The following is a 13,318-nucleotide window of genomic DNA, read 5'->3' on the forward strand; positions in this document are numbered from 1 at the left end:
TGCATTTCTTGCTGCCCAGCTGATGGTTAAGTATAGGTCCTGCATTAGTGCAAAGTCATGCAACATGCAGTAGATGACCACAAATCTGAATACATGCAAGGAACTGCAAAGTTCCTTGCAAACAGTCTGGGCAGCGGAAGCATTGCTTGAACATGCCTATCTACCGTTCTATGATGATTCTGGCATGGTTCTCGTACACCAGCCCTGCAGTTGTGCCTCAGTTCCTGACAGGACTCATGAGTCATGCCTGAAGGGGATACCCCTTCTCTTCCAGTAGCCAGCCAGTGACCTGACGGCCTGATTGGAATTAAGGCAGCATTGAGGACTGACGCAGAAAGAATGAATCAGGACTGCTGCTAAGAAACCAGGCACACACCTGCATAATGCTCTGCCTGGGGTCACAAATAAGCTGGATGTTGAGGGAATTAAATCACTTTGTATTCAGAAAGATGCCAGGCTGGTGATAGGGAGCACGCAAGGCAACGTTGCTGCAGCCTATGACATCTTGCACCCTGGGGGAAGCCTGCAATGTGGGTGAAGCCCATTGCTCGCTCATCCATGGAACATGCAACAAGGTTCATACATTCCCAAGCCAAGGGCTCAAAACTCAGAAGACTGAATGAACAAGGATTTTATCCAAACGATATTTAAAGAACAACCTCAGAGAACAAATCCAGAGTTTTGCATTCTGTGACCCACCAACATAACTGTACCAAAGCAGGACGAAAGTCTATGTCCCACCCCAATGATCTACTTATTTAGGGAGGCCAGGAAACATTGTGGGGTGGGGGAAGAGGTATCCAGAGGAAGCCCTGATACAGGCAGAAATTATACTCCTAAAGCTGGACTGCTCTTAAAGCAGTACCAACATGCAGCAAATTCAATCCATGAATTAAAATGCAACCAGGAAGAAGAGAATTTGAAACATCTCTAAGAGTGACTGAAATTAGGCATGAGTGTGGGTGGAGGATGGGTAGTGGAAATGGGTGGTAAGAGACCCCTCAATACAGCAACAGGCCCATGTAGAAGGAAGTGCGCCAAGTGGAGAGTAGCAACTTTCTCATCCCCAGGAATCCTTCTCCAATGCAAGATGAGGTTTGACGAACTCCCATGGTCAGCAAAGTTAAAATCAATGGCTGTAAGCTGCTATTGACGTAGCTTTTGCACATTTCAGACAATAGACCAATATTTAGCCCATAAGTGCATTCACAAATCTAAAGCTATCAGCCTGTGCATTAAATAATCCATAGCGACATCAGAATGTTGAAGACTTCAATTAAATAGATACAAAATCCTGTGGTGCATATATACTATTTGAAGCCTGACTACTTCAGTGGGGTTTCCATAAGTGAACTGATGAGAATGCTCAAATACTTGTCTGATTCAACAGACTATGACTGACAATAATAAGCTTTCTTTTGTCATGCAGGAGAAGATTGCCCACAATTGCCAAGGAGGGAAATCAGGAAGCATGTTTTCACACAATGGCTAATAGAAATATGGAATTCTCTCCTCCTGGGACAATTGGAGCTTTCAAGGCTGAGATCGATAGATTTTTGTTCGATAAGGGAAGCAAGGGATGGAGCCAAGATGGGTAAATGGAGTTGAAGTACAGCCATGATCTCATTGAATGGTGGAGCAGGCTCGAGGGGCTGAATGGACTATGCCTGTTCCTATGGACTGAATCTTAACTCCCAAATTGGGATGGGTTGGGGTCAGGTCAGAGGATCAAAATCAAAATATCTGAAACAGGATCCCAACCTGCCAGGAACCCGCCCACTTCTGGTTTTAACAGAGGCGGGACGAGGGGCAGATGATCAATCCGCTTGTGGGAGGCGGGTCTTTCATTTAAATATTATAATGAGGCTGCCTATCTTCATTTTAACAGTCATTCTATATTTAACTCCCAGGCTTCTGGTAATCTGACAGGTGAAAGGAGGCGACGAGGGCTGAACCTATCAGGTAAGAGCCTTTACAGCACTGCTTGTGGGCCAGCTGGAGCAGGAGATCCCTCCCCCCACGATCTGCCTGCTCCTCCCCTCCACAGCATTGGACCCACTACCCCCCAAGCCCTGCCAGCCGCCAGCATGTCCCTTGACCACCATCGGACCCCTCCTGAGCACGATCTGCTTCCCCCGTCCAACATCGGAACCAATTCCCACAATCGACACCTCCCCGTTCTTCCGGGTTTCCCACCTCAAACCAGCCACCCCGCACGGAAAGTGCCGCCGGCCTAAAACTCAGGCCAGTGTTTCTATGTTCCTAAGCAGAACAAGCTACAGGAGGAGCGACAGCAGGAGGAGGAGTCAAAACAAATCTTTGGTACTCACTCAGCTAATGCTGTGAAAGGGCCACCACCCACAAATGGATTTTGCTGACTGACGGCTAATTCTCAAAGATCAGACACGGTATCTCTGTTTTGGAGTTCAATCCCTGAGGGTCGCCCATTTAAAATGGAAATGAGGAGCAATTTCTTCTCTCAGAGGGTTGTGAACCTTTGGCATTCTCTACCCCAAAAAGCTGAATATATTTAAGGTAGAGATAGACAGATTTTTCAATGATAAGGGAGTAAAGGGTTATGGGCAGCGGGTGTCTCAAAGCATTTACAGCTAATGAAGTACTTTTGGAGTATAGTCACTGTTGTAATATAGGAAATGCGGCAACCAACTTGCGCACAGCAAGCTCCAACAAACAACAATGTGATAATGGCCAAAGGACACGTTACAAGGTCACCCTCAAAGCCTCCCTGATAAAGTGCAATATCCCCATTGACAGCTGGGAGTCCCTGGCCAAAGACCGCCCTAAGTGGAGGAAGTGCATCCAGGAGGGCGCTGAGCACCTCGAGTCTCGTCGCCGATAGCATGCAGAAATCAAGCACAGGCAGCGGAAAGAGCGTGCGGCAAACCAGTCCCACCCACCTTTCCTCTCAATGACTATCTGTCCCACCTGTGACAGTGATTGTGGTTCTCGTATTGGACTGTTCAGCCACCTAAGGACTCATTTTTAGAGTGGAAGCAAGTCTTCCTCGATTCCGAGGGACTGATGATGAGTGGTCTGTTTTTATTATGTTGATTGAGGGATAAATATTGGCCAGGTCACCGGGGATAAGTCCCCTGCTGTTCTTCAAAACACTGCCATGAGATCTTTTACATCCACTTGACAGGGCAGACAGGGCCTTGGTTATACGTCGCATCCTAAAGATGGCATCTCCAATAGGGCAGAACTCCACTGGAGTGTCAGCTTAGATTTTTTGTGCTCAAGTCTCTGGAGTGAGATTTGAATCACCTTCTGACACAGAGACAAGGAGTGCTACTCACTGAGCCACAGCTGACACTGCAAATGTGCTCGTTCCACGCACATAGAGTCAACAAAGCTATTTGCATCTGTTTTGCCCTTCCTAATAAATCTGCTAACTGCTTCTAATTGTAACTTTTCCTTGGTGCTTTATTATCTGTGGTTATTATAATATGTGCATGTGTGTTACAAGTTTCGGGTCTTGACTCAGATATTCTCTTGGTACCAGGTGCTAGCCACTCCTCTAAGTGATCCGGCTGTCTTACCTTTATAAGTGCGCATATACTGCCCAAATGTAACTGTGCAATAGTGCAAGCCATGGGAAGAACAGATGGACACTCTTGTGTTCTGAACTGTATAGCGTTTGCGCATGCAATTTTTTTGCAGGAAGACTGAGAAAACATTTGATAAGATGGGACCAGATGACATACAGATTAACAACAGTTGAAGCAAATTACAATTACTTAGCTCAAGCTCCCTTCTCGCAAAAATGGGAAATAAATAATGACCCCCTCCCTCCCCCCCACAAGTGTCCTGTCCCTTTCGTAGACTGTTTTTTGGCATTCCCTTTCTTTCAGCCAACTTCCCATGACAAAAACTGACGGTGAACACTTTTAGCCTCAGGCTCCAGCCTAGGGGCTGTGTTTCACACTTCTTTGCTCAAAGCCCAGGTGTCCATTTGTCTTTTTCCTTCCCACTGCTACTTCTAGTCCCAGGAAGCAGAGTAATGCAGTCCCTGATTCAGAGCAAAACGACCATGCCCTGTCCCAGGAGTATGTCCTCCGCAGGCACCTTGTGCTGTGCACAATGGACAGAACAGTCCTCAGCACAATGGCTGTGAATATTTGTCCGTCACCTGAATGGAGATGATGGGGGTAATTTTAACCACACGAAACAGGCGGGTTCGGCTCAGGTGGGAGGTTAAAGGTAAAAAGTCTGAAACAGGAACCCAACCAGCCTCGAACCAGCGCACTTCCGATATTAACGGCCTCGGGAATCCCGACAGGTAAAATGAGATAAGCAGGGCTGGATCCATGAAGTAAGTGCATTTACAACACTGCTTGTGGGCCACAAGAAGCAGGAGTGTGTCCTCCCAGCCTAAGAAGCTACCCTGTAAATTCCCCTGCGATCTGTATTCATAACCGCCCCACAATCAAATCACACAAGACCATCATTTTTACCCGTGATCTCGCCCCTGATCACCATCTTATTCCCCTGACCACCATCTCACTCCAGCTGACCACCAACTCACTCCCCAAGACCACCATCTTTCTCCTGCACCCCCCTCCCCGACCAGCATCTCACCCCCCGACCACCAACTCCTTCCCCCGATCATCGTCTCCTCCCCCGTCCCCCGGCCACCATCTCCCTCCTCGACCATCATCTTTCCCCCCCACCCCAGTGATCTGTCCTTCTGCCACTAGACCCTCCCAACTGTGATCTCTCCCTGCCTCGCTACCTGCTTCTTCGCTGTATCCTTGTGCTGAGGGCTTTCCCACCCAACAGGCAGCCAGCCTCTCAATCTCCCAGGAAACCTGGTGTTACATTTTACAAGACCTCCTTCAGTTAAAAACTGCAGGACATTGGGAAATCTGTACTTCTGGGTTCCCCGTCCATAACTCCCCCACCTCCCCCCGCTTCAAATGCGCAGCCCCGTAAATATCTGGGCCGATGAATTGCTTAATGTCCCTGATCACCCTGGCTTGTTTGACTTTAATTCACTTTCACCAATGCATGCAGCTTCCGGTCTTTGTTTTTACCTGTGCCAGTTCACTTTGTTTTAAAACACAACCAGCCATGAACTCATTGAATGGCGGTGCAGGCTCAAAGGGCCGAATGGCCTACTCCTGCACCTATTTTCTATGTTTCTATGTTTCAATAATGGGAGTGAAATTTACCTACACCAGTAGTGCGAAACAACCTCATAGCGAATTGGCAGCCCATTTTACACCGCGCCCGATATTTTTTTCTATTGATGTCCGTAGTGTCATGCAACACGCTCACTTGTGTTTTCCTCACCATGACCGGGAGAGGTAAGGTCAACCTAGTTCATAGAAACATAGAAACATAGAAAATAGATGCAGGAGTAGGCCATTCGGCCCTTCGAGCCTGCACCACCATTCACTATGATCATAGCTGATCATTCAACTTCAGAACCCCATTCCTGCATTCTCTCCATACCCCTTGATCTCTTTAGCCATAAGGGCCACATCTAACTCCCTTTTGAATATATCTAACGAACTGGCCTCAACAACTTTCTATGGTAGAGAATTCCACAGGTTCACAATTCACTGAGTGAAGAAGTTTCTCCTCATCTCATTCCTAAATGGCTTACCCCTTATCCTTAGACTGTGACCCCTGGTTCTGGACTTCCCCAACATCGGGAACATTCTTCCTGCACCTAACCTATTCAATCCCGTCAGAATTTTATATGTTTTTATGAGATCCCCTCTCATTCTTCTAAACTCCAGTGAATACAGGCCCAGTTGATCCAGTCTCTCCTCATATGTCAGTCCTGCCATTCCCGGGAATCAGTCTGGTGAACCTTCGCTGCACTATCTCAATAGCAAGAATGTCCTTCCTCAGATTAGGAAACTAAAACTGTACACCATTGGTAGGTCCCTTGTTTATGAACTCGCTAAGATTATATGCCCAAATTAGGTGTGCCACCAAGACTACCGATCCTCCCACACCCCAGGTGCCCATGAGTTGTGTTGAAGCCCAGCCGAGAGAAATGCAATGCCGATGCCGGTGCCCCTGTACTAACTAAAGCACCACGTATTGTGGGGTCGGGTGCGCAAGTGCTATCTGTCATGCTCCTGATTGTATATGCAGGCCCGGCAGCAGGACCACCGATTACCCACAGCTTTGACAAGATGGTAACTGGATGCTGCTCCTGGGTGCTGCCATGGGCCTCCACCACCTGTCGATGCATCACCTAGCCAAGATAGCCACACCCAATGAATGGTGCGCATCACTTCCTGCTGGCTAGAGTATCGTGCGGCCTCCGATGTATGCCCTTGGAGCAGGGAAGACACATAATGCCATCTCATCCTGCACTAGATGTGGTGTAAACTTGCTTCTTGGAGATCCAAGCCTGCCTGTGGTAACTAAACACACTATCCTCATGAAACTTGGTCAGTGGCTACTGCAGCTGCATGCACTGGACCAATAAGGCCGCCCCTGTACTGTATCAGGCTTATCTCCTCTTACCTCTTCCCTGAGCTGCTTGTGTACAACCCTCTCTGTATCTCCATCATTCCCTATTAAAACATTGAACAGCATTGATGAATATATTCCCATTTCCATTACTCCTGCATAACCAAAGTATTCCAGTCATAGACTGCCCATGGTTAATTCTGTGGTCACCCACAGTCTCCCAGTTGTCAACCTATTCAGCAGTCGCCTATTTCACCACATTTAAAATGTCTGGGAGTCGAAATTGCCCCTCGCCCCAACTGGGGGTGGTAACCTTCCGGGGCTAGGACTTTAATCACCCAGCCTGGATGTACCGTCCCTGACATGGAATTGGGCCGTGCGGCCCTCAAAGGAAGCAGAGCGCTGTCTCTGGTGCTTCGCTTCCTTTGAGGGGTGCTTCCGATGCAGCAGCGCAGCACTGAGTCCAGCATTACGCGGAAAAACCACGTAGCGCTGACGTCCTACAACACCCTCCCTTTCAATTAAAGGGGAGGGCCGCTGTGCACTCTGCATGGTCCTTTGGTAGCCGTCACTAGGTCACCAGGGCCGCGTGAGACTGGGCCAGCAGCCCAGCACCCAAGACAGAGTGTCAGACTGCACAAAGGATGGCCCAGTCCATGCTAGGGCTGACATTGTTGGGCCGACCCAGGAGTCGTCCGACCAACAAAGATGGCAGCCTGGGGCACTGCAGACTCCCCTTTAAGCAGCGCCCCGGGAGCCCTGGGAGCAGATGTCCACCAGCTTCGCGACCCGCTGGACAATTTCCCCTGAAGGGCTTTAAGAGGCAATTTCGTTCCGTTGTGCTCCAAAACTCCTATGCATTGAGACCCCGTAAAAAAAAGCAACAAATAAGCTGATAAATTACTGTGTCAATCTGCAACAACTAACCAGTAGCTTCCCCTTTAAGAATGTAGGCCCAATATGGCTGAACGTGTCTAACAGCCAGTGCCCCCTTTGTACTGGTCTACACTGGTTTTTTGAAACCAGCAGTTTATTTAAATAATTTTCAGGGCCTTTATGTAGGGTGAACATATGTCCCCGTTTTCCGGAGCCAGTCCCCGGATGAAGGACTGTGTCCCTGGTCAAACAATGGTCCTGGTTCAGAAACTCATCCCTGAATATGCACGGGTTCAAATCAGGAGTCTCATGACCCGAGCTGCCCGGCGGTCGGTTAATAAAGTGGGAGCAGCTGTGCGGAGGGGCGGGTTCCATTTGGTGGGAGGGATGTCAAATCTGCTGTTTTCAACTAATAGAATTGGTGGACTCTCTGAGAGGCTTTAATTTATGCAGAGATCGCGCTCTGCAAATCTCTGAAACTGTGGATCTGTGGATCAGGTACGCTCCGCCCCCCAACCTCCAACCCCTCCAACCGTGACACTCACCCCCACCCACCCCAGATCGTTCTGTGAAATTCAGTTGAAGCCAAAATGTCCACGTAAAAGCAGCTGCTGGTGAGCGGCAGCTGAAACCGGGGCGTGTGGATGTCCTGGGAGCCGGATCAGAGCGCTCTCCATGGCCTCGGATGGTGTGGGTGAGTGTCGGGCTGTGAGGAGGGGGAGGAGCTGATGATTGCCACTGGCAGATGCTGTGAACAGCGGCCACATTATTCAGGTGGAAAGTTCTGGTGTTGCTTTTTGCAGATTCAGTTTGCATCAAAATAACAAAAAAAATTGTCTCGCTGCACTGCTCAATCTACATTTTCCGTCCTGGCTACTTTGCTGTGCTCCCCCTCTGTGTGTCCCTGGATTGGTTTTAGAAAATGTGGTCACCCTGCCGTAGACACTTGCCAGCCTATTTCCACTTACTGCATTGCATTTCCACAGCACATCTGTGCAAACCGTATCAACCACCGCATTATCTGCCCTATTTTCTAAGCCTGCAAACTGTGAGCACAATTCCCAAAAGAGTTGTGCGTTTAAAAAAAAAGTAATATATAAAATCCCATTCAGCTTGTAGTGCAATACTGATTCATTGCTAAGCGTTAATCACTGATGAGAACTCTGTGTCTCACCAATTCTGGCCATTCGTGCACCCCTCTATTTTCATCGCTCCTGGTGGCCATGCCTTCAGCTGCCTGGGTCCTAAGCTCTGGAACTCCCTGCCTAAACCTCTCCGCCTCTCTACCTCCCTTTCCTCCTTTAAGATGCTCCTCAAAACCTACCTCTTTGACCAAACTTTTGGTCATCTGTCCCTAATATGTGACTTGGTGTCAAATTTTGTTTGATAATTGCTCCTGTGAAGCACCTTGGGACATTTTACTACTTTAATGGCATTATTTAAAATACAAGTTGTTCTTGTTGTTATGTCTTCTGTTTTATTCAACAACAACAGCAACTTTTATTTATATAACACCTTTCGTAAAATGTCCCAAGGCGCTTAACAGGAGTATAATAAGACTTCAATCAGAAATTTGTTTCAACCTAGGGTGTAATTCATTACTTTAAAAATCAGACTTTATGTGTATGATTTAACAATCCATGATCCTGAAGTTAATCAAAGGTACTGCGGAAGACGACCAGAAACCATGTGCCGATGAAATAGACAGGGTACCTCACCAGTGTTTATTTCACTTGTATGGAAGACCATCATAACTCATTTATTCCTGCAGACTCTTGAGTTATGGGTCTTTCACGTTCATGAGGAAAATGCCATAGCTCATTGTCACTCGGGAGATTCATCGGATTTAGTTTTGAATGTGTCCCATTGTGAAACAGAGCAACTAATTTTTGCATTGCCATTAACTGCATCATAGAACCAAGTATTACTTTTCTGATTGTAAACATAACAGAAGTGGATTGGATGAAAATGATTCACTTTATAATACTTACTGCGGTTTCACGAAGGGTCGTGGAACCATTTTGTGCCCATATTAGCTCAGTTGAGATAATAAGCATTAATTACATACTACATTTCTTATTATGAATGACCTTGATGGATTACTGCATTCACTTCTAATCTGGTTCCGTTCCATTGTACATCATTTGTGGTACTGGGACTAAAGCTGCTCTTGAGGTTGGGGCATGCAAATATGTGACGATGATTAATGTCGCTGCTAATTATGTCTTTTGACCAAATAGTAATTTCAGAATGACTAATAATAAAATATGCCACTGTGCTAACATATACCAATATAACATAATTTGGCACAAATTAAAACACTTTACAGATGGCTTAGCATAGATTTTGTGAATTTTTGTAGGTTTTAAGGAGCGTATTGAAGGAGGAAAGAGAAGTAGAGAGGCGGAGAGGTTTAGGCAGGGAGTTCCAAAGCTTGGGGCCTCGGCAACAGACGACATGACCACCAATGGTTGAGCGATTATAATCAGGGATGCTCAAGAGGGAAGAATTTGAGGAGCGCAGACATCTCGGGGGGTTGTAGGGGTTGTAGGGCTGGAGGAGATTACAGAGATTTGGGAGGATCGAGGCATGGAGGGATTTGAAAATAAGGATGAGAATTTTGAAATCGAGGCATTGCTTAACCAGAAGCCAATGTAGGTCAGCGAGCACAGTGGTGATGGGTGAGCGGAACTTGGTGCGAGTTAGGACACGGGCAGCCGAGTTTTGGATCACCTCTAGTTTAATCTGGTATTGTCCATGGTAAACCTGCCTTAACCCAGCAGTGCTCACAAGCTTATGGGACCTTGAACAAAACATTAACGTCCTGATCCACTGGGGTCATTTTGTCATTGGATGGTTGTGTAAATCAGGTGATATCCATCAGGCACACATTATACATCTTTCCCGATTTCCATTTCTATTGATTCAAAGTGCATGTTTTTTTTTAAGGCCCATATGACATGCGTTAAGTGCATCGTTTCGGGGTATTGTTTTTAAATGTTTCAAAAATTGCATAATATTTATTTTGTAAATGTGCCAAAGTTGAATATTTATCTGAATCAATAGCATCCATGTGGCACTATTCTGTTCTAAGGTGTGTAATCAGATAACGCTTCAATGTTGGTAAATTAGGAATTGATTCTGTGAGGTTAGTTTTGCCCAATAACCCTAAACTGTAGACAAAAGAACATAAGAAATAGGAGCAGGAGTAGGCTATCTGGCCCCTCGAGCCTGCTCCACCATTCAATAAGATCATGGCTGATCTGATCATGGACTCAGCTCCACTTCCCCGCCCGCTCCCGACAACCCTCTACTCCCTTATCACTCAAAAATCTGTCTATCTCCGCCTTAAACACATTCAATGACCCAGCCTCCACAACTCTCTGGGGCAGAGAATTCCATAGATTTACTACCCTCTGAGAGAAGAAATTACTCCTCATCTCAGTTTTAAATGGATGACCACTTATTCTAAAACTATGCCCCCTAGTTCTAGATTCCCCCATGAGTGGAAAAATCCTCTCTGCATCTACTCTGTCGAGCCCCCTCATTGTCTAATATATCTCAATAAGATCACCTCTCATTCTTCAAAACTCCAATGAGTACAGGCACAACCTGCTCAACCTTTCTTCATAAGTTAACCCCTCCATTTCAGGAATCAACCGAGTGAACCTTCTCTGAACCTTCTCTGAACTCCAGTGCAATTATATCCCTCCTTAAATAAGGAAATCAAAACTGTACACAGTACTCTAGGTGTGGCCTCACCAATACCCTGTACAGTTGTAGCAGGACTTCTCTGCTTTTATACTCTATCCCCCTTGCAATAAAGGCCAACATTGCATTTGCCTTCCTGAGTACTTGCTGTACATGCATACTATCTTTTTGTGTTTCATGCGCAAGGACCCCGATGAAAATAGATGTTAGGCTTTGCTCTAATGCATTTGAAAATATTTGCATTTATACGGTATCTTTCGCCACCTCAGGACATCCCAAAGTGCTTCACAGCTGATGAAGTTGTTTTGTAATATGGTAACACAGCAGTGAATTTGTATACAGCACAGTCCCACAAACACCAATGAGATAAATGAGCAGATGATGTGTGTTATTGATGGTGGTTGAGGGATAAATATAAGATAGGATGCCTCTGCTCTTCTTTAAACAGTACTATAGCATTTTTAACATCCACCAGAGAAGATCGCAGTTTAACATCGTATCTGCAAGACAGCACAGCAATGGAGTGGCATTTCAGATTATTTGCTCAAGGCCTGGAGTGAGGCTTGAACCCACAAACTTCTCACTCAGAAATGAGAGAAAGAAAGAAAGATTGGCATTTATATCGCGCCTTTCAGGACCACCAGACGCTTCAAAGCGCTTTACAGCCAATTAAGTACTTTTTGGAGTCTAGTCACTGTTGTAATGTGGGAACTTGACCAGATAATTTGTTTTTTGTTATGTTGATTAAGGGCTAAATATTGGCCAGGACACCGGGGATAACTCCCCTGCTCACGTCCACTAGAGAGCAGATGGGGCCTCGGTTTAATGTCTTATCCAAAAGACGGCACCTCTAACAGTGCACGCTCCCTCAACACTGCACTGAAGTGTCAGCCTAGATTTATGTGCTCAAGTCCTTGGAGTGGGAGAATGCTGCCATTGAGGTAATGCTGACACCTTGAACAAGGAAATGCAGGGAACAGACTCTTAGACCTAGCAGTGAAAAACCCCACTACAAATAACCACAAAATGCAGAAAAGAAAGCCATTACACGGTGGAGTAGGTGGGGGTGGGGGATTAATATTCTAAGGTTCTGGTCCCAGCACAGAGCTTTACTAGGTGGCAGCGTGAGTTAGTGATTTAGCCCTCTCTCCGACACACACTACAGCTTGCTGAGGCTTCAGGGCCAGAAAAATTGCTCCAATACACTTTGCTTTCTCAACATTGCCTTTTGTACGGTTCAGTATCACAATGTCCTGCAATTGCTCGGTGTATCGAGGAGAAATATAAAGGGCGCACTTCTGACTTTGCCACAAATAGGGATCAGAGTAAATTGTCCCTCAAAGTAAAAAGAAATCCTGTTGTTTTCTCAGAAACCAAGTGTGGGGTGTTTCTCCAAGAGTTTGGGAGGTCCCAATTAGAAAAAGTAATAAAACAGGTTGGATTGCCATAATATGATTGACAACTTGGCTTATAGGTCTGATATAAAGAGATGCTGAGAGCCTTATCTGAGGAACATTAAAGGCTGCATCTTAACTCCCAAAAACAGGTGGGTAGGGGCCAGGTCAGAGGTTCAAATTTAAAAAATCTGAAACAGCAACCCAACCCGCCTCCACTCGCCCACTTCCAGTTTTAGCAGCGATGGGATGAGGGGCGGACAATCAATCGGCTGTCAAAATGCCTTCATTTTAATAGCCATTCTAGCATGTCGGCTGGGCTTTCCAGGCTTTGAGAAACCCAACATGTGAAAGGAGGCGAGAAGGGCTGAATCCATAAGGTAAATGCCTTTCTAGCACTGCTTGTGAGCCAGGAGAAGTAGGAGTGCTTCCTCCAGGCACAGCAAGCTACCCAGTAAAGCCCCTCTCCACAGCGATCGATCTGCTAACCCTGACCACCATCGGACACATTCCTGCGCGTTCACAACACCCCCACATGATTAGGCCCCCCTCAAGATCTCATCCGCCCCACCACTCCCACTAGACTGACCTTCTCCCAGCCCAGCTCGGCTATGGCCTTGTGGTGTAGGCTTCCCGCCAACAGGCCTCCAGCCTGTCAATCAGGCTGGCCATGGGTGGGAAACTGACCGAAAAAAGTCTAAGTCATCTTCAGAAAACCCGTTCTTTCTGGTTTACTGACCTCCAAACAGCATTCCCGCAGCAGGGAACACACTTCCGGCCCAAAATCCAGGGCAAAATATTTTACTTATTGTAACTTCAAAGCAGAATTTATAATAATTGCAGGTTTATTTCAAGTATCATATTTTTGAGAGGTGTTTTTGCAA

The sequence above is a fragment of the Pristiophorus japonicus genome, chromosome 1 (assembly GCF_044704955.1).
Source record: "Pristiophorus japonicus isolate sPriJap1 chromosome 1, sPriJap1.hap1, whole genome shotgun sequence".
Taxonomy (NCBI): domain Eukaryota; kingdom Metazoa; phylum Chordata; class Chondrichthyes; family Pristiophoridae; genus Pristiophorus; species Pristiophorus japonicus.